This window comes from Oryctolagus cuniculus, chromosome 16 (assembly GCF_051225735.1).
Source record: "Oryctolagus cuniculus isolate XC-2025 breed Fujian yellow rabbit chromosome 16, ASM5122573v1, whole genome shotgun sequence".
Taxonomy (NCBI): Eukaryota; Metazoa; Chordata; class Mammalia; order Lagomorpha; family Leporidae; genus Oryctolagus; species Oryctolagus cuniculus.
Window position 1 is genome coordinate 13,232,230 of NC_142882.1, and position 8,055 is coordinate 13,240,284.

Below are 8,055 nucleotides of genomic sequence, written 5' to 3' on the forward strand. Positions count from 1 at the left end.
TAGAATTTTAAAACTCAATTATGTTTATGTATGTGTTATGTTTGGATAACAGAGAGTTTTGTTTCTTCAGTATCTTCATTATTTTCAAAAACTTTTCACTTAGAAGTCACTTCTTTTGGGGAGTGTTTTTTTAGTTGTTTTAAGTTTTAGAAACTCACTTAAAACATGAATAAATAAAAACTAAAAGTTTTCACTAAAATAAACATTTATATTCACTGCATTTTCCTCAGAACCATTTGAAATATCCTGTGCACTCAAACAGTTGGAGGTACATACCCAAACATATATTTTTTTTTATTATTTTTTTGACAGGCAGAGTGGACAGTGAGAGAGAGAGACAAAGAGAAAGGTCTTCCTTTGCCGTTGGTTCACCCTCCAATGGCCGCCGCAGCTGGCGCACTGCGGCCAGCACACCGCACTGATCCTGGCCTGGAAGAGGGGCAACCAGGACAGAATCTGGCACCCCGACAGGGACTAGAACCCGGTGTGCCTGCGCCGCAAGGCAGATGATTAGCCTAGTGAGCCGCGGCGCTGCCCCAAACATATATTTTTAAAAGAATAGTCAGGATAATCTGTTCATAACACTGGAAGTGTGGAAACAACACAAATCATCACCTGTGAATGATTCAATAAGTTGGATATGGCAGATCCATAAGATTGAATGTTCTACAGCTATAAAAATAATGAAAGAAACTGAAACACAGCAGACCATCAACTTATAAATAGCAATGTCATTTTATATGGTAGGGTTATCCCTGAAAATATGCATACTAATTAATTTCCTTTTTGTTTATCAGTTTAGATGCTATGAATGTTTATATTTGAAAACATGTCTCAGTTATACCTGCTTTATCTTGCTTTCCTGGAGGTTTTGAATTTATCCTTTTGTTGGTATAATTTAGTGGAATTTATTTCCCAAACACAAGAGTCAACTAATCCTTGAGCATTCTTCACTTTGGACACTGTATTGTTCACAAACATCTTAGTCAATAATTACTGTCTTGTTATTTGGACAGCATATCTTTATCACAACTATCGGTAGATTCCATGATTATAGGCATTATTCTGTAATTGTGTCCTCCATCATTTGACTGCTTTCTCTTTTTGCCTTTGCTTAGTGTTCATATTCCAGGAGACAATGATGCTATTACTCCGGTGAAATTCACATACCCTGTGGGAACCACTGAAGTAATGTACAAGGATGTGGTGTTACAGTACTTTTACACTCAAATTCTACATCGACTTTTTATAAAGTATATTCACAGGGTTGTACAATTATCATGTCTGTGTAGATTGAAGCCTTTTGCATCATCCCATAATCAAAGCCTTTGTCCACTAAGCAGCCACTTGCAAACTTGCATGAACGTGGTTCATGCAACCATTCATCTCTTTAGTTGCTATGTGTTTACCTACTCTGGACAGTTCCTGGCATTGGAATGAGGTAATATGAGACCTCTTAGATTTAGCTTCTTTAACATGGCATTACATTTTCAATTTATCCAAATCATATCAGATATATGAAAATATTTCTAGACTGCCTTGTATTTTTTGAGAGGAAGAGAGAAAAACTGTGAGAAAGGGAGAGATGGTTGAGAGACAAACCTTTCAGTGCTTCACCTCACAATGCCTGCAGTGGCTGAGCCTGGATTGAAGACAGAGCAAGGAGCCAGGAAAAAAAATAACTGACAAGGATCCAATAGCTTGAGTTGTTACCACTCACTCAATGGGTTTTTTTTTTTTTTTGGGGGGGGGACTGGGGTCAGGAGTCAGAACCAAATTAGTAACCCAGATACTATTATGGGATGCAAGATCATCTTAATTGCAAGGCCAAATGCCTAACCAACAATGGCTTTTAGTTTTGCTTATCTGACAAAGTTGAAAGGCTACTTCATCTTGGATTTTGCTTACAAAGGTAGAAATGTGAAGAAAATTTGAGAAAAATAATTTAGGGTCTCCTAAAACTGCTCTGATTCTTCAAAACTTTCAAAGAATTTTTATCAGGTTTTATGAGAATAACATAGCGTTTGGGGGTAAAGATGCAGCCCAGGAGCCCTGCACTGGAGACCAAGATGGAGAAGACATCCACGGCCACCATGACCTTCCCCTTGGTGCCGTGGTAGACAGGCAGGAAGGTCACCCAGACACTGCAGAACACCAGCATGCTGAATGTCAGGAACTTGGCTTCATTGAATGTGTCAGGCAGATTCCTGGCTAGGAAAGCCACAGTGAAGCTCGCCAGGGCCAAGGAACCCAGGTATCCCAGGACACAGTAAAAGGCAGTGGCCGAGCCCTTATTGCACACCAGGATGATGTGGCCAGGCTCAGAGTATGCATCTGTGTCAATAAAGGGAGGAGAACTTCCCAACCAGATGCCACAGAGAGCCAGTTGGATCAAGGAGCAGATGGGAATGATGAAGTTAGAAGCTCCTATTACCAGCAATCGCCTCATTGTTCTTCCAGGTTTCAGAGATTTGAAGGCCAGAATCACAGTGATGGTCTTGGCCAGCACAGTGGAAACAGTCACTGTGAACACAAGGCCAAATGCTATTTGCTGAAGGAGGCAGGTGGCTGTGTTGGGATGGCTAATGAAGAGTAAGGAGCAGAGGAAGCACAGGAGGAGGGTGATGAGCAGGATGTAGCTGAGGGTCCTGTTATTGGCCTTGATGATGGGAGTGTCTTGGTGCTTCACAAAGACCCAGAGGACGGCAGCTGTGAGGACAGAGAAGCACAGAGCCATGCAGGCCAGAGCCATACCCAGAAATTCCTCAAAGCCTAAGAAGGTCACCAGTTTGGGGAGACAGTGGTTTCTCTCCAGGTTTGGGTACTCGTGATCTGCACTGGGGATGCATTGTTCTGCATCTGTGGGGAAAAGCAAGATTCACATTTCCATTTCACAATTTGCTCCTTTTCCCTGTTCAGGAAAAGGGTCCCTTTTTCAAAGTCATGGTGAGTCCATCCTGCTCTGATATATACCAAGAAACACTAAAGGATATTTCTGCACTCCTGACCCAGGGACAATGCTTGACTCCCATAGGAGAAACTGGTTCAAAGAAGCTCCTTTGCACGTGGGGCTCTGTGGTCTCATCCTGTCGCTCAGACTTTTTTTCAATGTTTTAATTTCTATAACATGGTGAATTTCCTGTAATTCATATGGGCTTGGATTCTTCCAAGCCCTCTTCTCTACAGTCCCCAGTGGCTTTCTCAGGAGAAGCCTTTGGTTCACATGGGTTAGAATATTTTTCTGGGGTCATCAGTGTTAAGGTTTTTCTCACTTATCCTCAAATGGAGATGACCTATATAAATCATGTGTCATTCCTGGGAGTGCCATACATTTTTCTCTACTCTAATTCCTACATGGACTCGTCTTGTCAGTATTTCCATATAACTGTTGTGATACTGTGGTTGAATAGAATTGTAGCTGTTTGTCTTTATGAGGGTATATGGTAGTAAGTGGTATTTTCATCATGTTACTGAAAAACAACTAGGCACTCTTGTTAACCTGAAAGCATGGCTTGTTCTCCATTTTAGCTCTTGTGAACACCACATTGGACACCACATTGTCTCACTTGAAATAATGCACTTCTGCTGCTACAGCATGAAAGAAGTCATTAAGAACGGGCCAGTTGGTGAATATGTCTCTTTCAATCAAATGTCAAACAAACAAAAATAGGGCCAGTATTCTGGCAAAGCCACCACCAACAATGCCAGCATCTCTTATGGACATTGTTTTGTGTTCCAGTTGATCACTTCCCAATACAGGTCCCTGCTAATTGCCTAGAAAGAACAGCAGAAGATGGCCCAAGCACTGGGGACCCCCACACCTATGTGGGAGACCCAGATGAGGCTCCTGGTTCCTGGATTCTGCCTCATCCAGCCTGGGCCATTGTTTCTATCTGGGGCCTGAGTAATTGGATTGAATATTTCTCTCTCTCTCTCTCTCTCTCTCTCTCTCTCTCTCTCTCTCTCTTTCTCATTCTCTGTATCTCTGATTTTTAAATTAAATGAATAAATCATTTTTAAAAAGCAAGAAAATGTTATTAGTATGGCTACACTTGTAGTAAGAGTCCTATTCAGTTTTTATCCTTAGTGCTCATGCAAGAATACAAGCTTCAGGACTGGAGTTGCCTGCAATGATGGCATCTGAACAGGTGCCTGTTCATGTCATGGCTGATCTACATCCAAACCATCTCCATGCCAATGTGCCTAGGAAACCAGCAGAGAAAGGCTCAAATTTGGGTCCTGTGCAAGACCTGGAAGAAGCTCCTGGTTTCTGGCTTTCGCCTGGCCCAGAACTGGCCATTGCAGCTATCTGGAGAGTGAATCTACCTGATGGAAGATTTTCTCTGTATCTTCTCTCCCTCTCTATTATGCTCTCCCTCTATCTGTAATGCTGATATTCAGACAAATAAATAAAGATGTTTTGTAAAAAAAAGAAATATAAATATTTGCAAAAATTTAGAGGAATTCTCTCTTTCAATTCTTTTCAATGTGTTCCCTTTACTTTTCATAGAATGTAGGTGCTTTCAGCACCTGTCTCAAAGATACCCTAGGAACACATAGGCAAGTGTACATTGTACAATGGGTACATGATACTTTAGTTTTCTTTCTTTCACTAACTTACTGCATGTTGAGTATTTTCACAGAAACTTGAAGTCATTTTTCTGTTATCTTTTTTTTGACAGGCAGAATTAGACAGTGAGAGAGAGACAGAGAGAAAGGTCTTCCTTTTTCCATTGGTTCACTCCCCAAGTGGCCACTGTGGCTGGCGTGCTGTGTCAATCTAAAGACAGGAGCCAGGTGCTTCTCCTTGTCTCCCATGCAGGTGCAGGGCCCAAGGACCTGGGCCATCCTCCACTGCCTCCCTGGGCCACAGCAGAGAGCTGGACTAGCAGAGGAGCGACTGGGACAGAATCCACACCCCAACCAGGACTAGAACCTGGTATGCTGGTGTCGCAGGTGGAGGATTAGCCTAGTGAGCCACGGTGCCAGCCTGTTATCTTCTTTATACTGGAAACTATATATAGCTTGTTTGAAGATACTGAAATAAAAATATTTATAAAGCTAAGATTATGTGAATTAAAACATCCTTTTTGAAGAATTCAAATTATTATAAAGATGTTTATTCTACATTGAACAGTGGAACTATTTACCAATGAGACTTAGTACATTTTTACATTTCTCAAAACAATTGGCTCTGATATTTTATTTGATACCTAACATTGCTTAAATATTTGCATTTTGCAAATGGTTTTGGAGTTAGCAAGTTGCATCATTTTTAGGATGCTGTGTCTCTATATTTCACCTTGTTTTTTCTCTTCTTCTAGCATATACATAAAAGACAAGCGGTGGCATTCATTATGTGTAGTGAACAGCATGCACAATGTCAAGGATGTAGCACAGAAAGTCATATAATACTCCCATCACAATTCATATGAAGCAGCTCCCTTCTCGTCAGTTATGTATAAAAAAGTTTTGATTTTAAGCCTTCTAGATATCCAAATGGAGCATTAGGAAACACAAATATTATATTTCTTGTTTAGACCTTAGATCACAGATTGAGAAGGTCTCATCCTGCACTGGATGGGAAAGAAGGACACCAGATAGAATCAGTGTCAGAGCTGAGCTTGAGAGTTTGAGCACTGCAAGACAACAGCTTATACATAATGAGATGGTGATAGTGAGCATACAACAAGGGTATGGAAAGAGTGAGTGGAGGTGTGCATGAGACAATAGGGCACTCTGATCCCATTGCAAATATTCTTGGTTTCCTTTTTATCAAGAAATAGTTCATAGGCTGGAGTTCTCACAGGTAAGTCAAATGTTTTCTACCTGTATGATTGGAAATGTCTCTCTGGACAAACAACACAAGTATAGCAGCAGGTATATTTTCCTTCCTGTGAATTTTCCTGAATCCTGGACCACACCTCTGGCTACACAAAGACTGAGGCATCTGTAGGGGAAAGAGAAGTGATGGTCATTGCTATGCACGACATTAGGCACTGTGATATGATGTCACTATTTGCCTCTTCATCCCAAGGTCATCACTATAACCTCACCAGTCTGTGTCTTGTCAATTTTATCCAAACATCAAATTCAAGTTTCTATGATGCTTAATCCAAGTTTGACAACGGCCTATCAAATATTATGAGGGCACCTGATGGGTTTAATTTTGATCATCATCAGGTCTATGCTTCTGGACATTTGTCTCTTTATTGAATTGCTTCCTCTGAAATCTTTTAGTTTGGCTTTTTATGTGGTAAAATTATTCTCAGAATGTGTATGTCTGAGACTGTTTTACATGCCTCATTCCTTAATTGAGAAGATTTTACATGCCAGAAAAAATATTCCAAAAAAAATGATGACTATGTACACTTCTGATTGTAACGACTCAGAAAAAGACAAGCCTATAAAGAAAAGATGAGCAAATATTATAAACTATGGATTGTGCATTGATCTACTTCTGGACTTCTAGACCCAGGGAGCGAATAAATTCCTGATACTACCATTGTATTTGTGGTATAACACACACTAGTTATAAAAATCACCCACAAAATTGTCTGGGGTATTTCAACAGCACAATGATGATAAAATTCAGAAGAAAAACTGAACTAATTGGCAAACACAATAAAAAAGGAAAATGGGGATGGTTTCTTCAAATAGTCAACTCATAATTTACTTGTGTTCATACTGCAGCAAACATAATTACGACTCTCACCAAAAGATTAAAATATCACCATGCTTATACATATATATCTAATACACGAAGTTTTTTCACCTTATATAAATAAAAAAGTTGAAATAAAATTTTAGAATTTGTGTAGACGTGTCTTTAGTAATTTTATGTCTATGTATTGATCTCTATCTCTATTCCTTAACATTGCTCTTTCTAGTCACTCAACCTCAGGATACATAAATATGCCCAAAGTAAAAACAATAATACTAGTACAAATGTGCACTTCTAATACACACTGGCTCATATATGTGTAAGCAACACCATATCTTCTAAGCCAAGATGTGAAATGAGAGTTGAATGCTTATTTAAAATCTCACACATAATATCCTCTCAGATGCTATTCAGACGCTCTGTATGTATGCAACATTCCCATGGATCCACACCTCCATGAATGCTACAGGCCATTCTATCATCTCTTCATTGAGGACCAAATCATGCCCATATGCATTCTCAGAGGAAAACCCCCAGATTTTGATCAGCAACCGAAATCCAGCAGGAAAATTCACAATGTTGTGGATATCATAGTGTGCCATACGGTGTCTCATTTCATGGAAGGAAACGTCCTCCCCAGCACTGTTGGTAAATTGAATTTTCCTCAGAAGTGGATGAAGCTGGAGGGCAGGCACAATTGGAAAGAGGGAGAACATTCAGATTCAAGTTGTGAGTGCACACGCACTGAGAAATCCTTCTTTTCACTCCTCTCTATCCTCAGGGAGTCCATTTGGTTTAGGCTAATGTTTGTCTGAATGAACATCATATCATGGGTTCAAGTGTGGGGAATTCTGCCTCTCTCCTATTAAAATGATAGAGAGCATCTGAATCCAAACAGAAAAATCACAGAATGTGTTCCACAGGGAGGCTGACCATGAATAATTAGTCAGAGGTTTAGGAAAGCTCATCTTAGCTCTTCCATATGAGAACAATGTGGCTTTATATGTGAAATATCTTGATTGTTGTGATGGTTCCACACGGTAGTACATTCATGTGCACTTTTAAAAGTTTAACCCAGGACCGGCACCACGGCTCACTAGGCTAATCCTCCGCCTTGCGGCGCCAGCACACCGGGTTCTATTCCCGGTCGGGGTGCCAGATTCTGTCCCGGTTGCCCCTCTTCCAGGCCAGCTCTCTGCTGTGGCCCAGGAGTGCAGTGGAGGATGGCCCAAATGCTTGGGCCCTGAACCCCATGGGAGACCAGGAGAAGCACCTGGCTTCTGCCTTCAGATCAGCGTGGTGCGCCGGCTGCAGTGCACTGGCCACGGCAGCCATTGGAGGGTGAACCAACAGCAAAGGAAGACCTTTCTCTCTGTCTCTCTCTCTCACTG

At 40.9% G+C, this 8,055-nt stretch overlaps 1 pseudogene; it reads right to left on the reverse strand.

Annotated features, from left to right (window-relative positions):
• Positions 1 to 1,945: 1,945 nt before the first annotated feature.
• On the reverse strand, positions 1,946 to 7,266 carry LOC149121501 (vomeronasal type-2 receptor 116-like; annotated as a pseudogene).
• Positions 7,267 to 8,055: the final 789 nt, after the last annotated feature.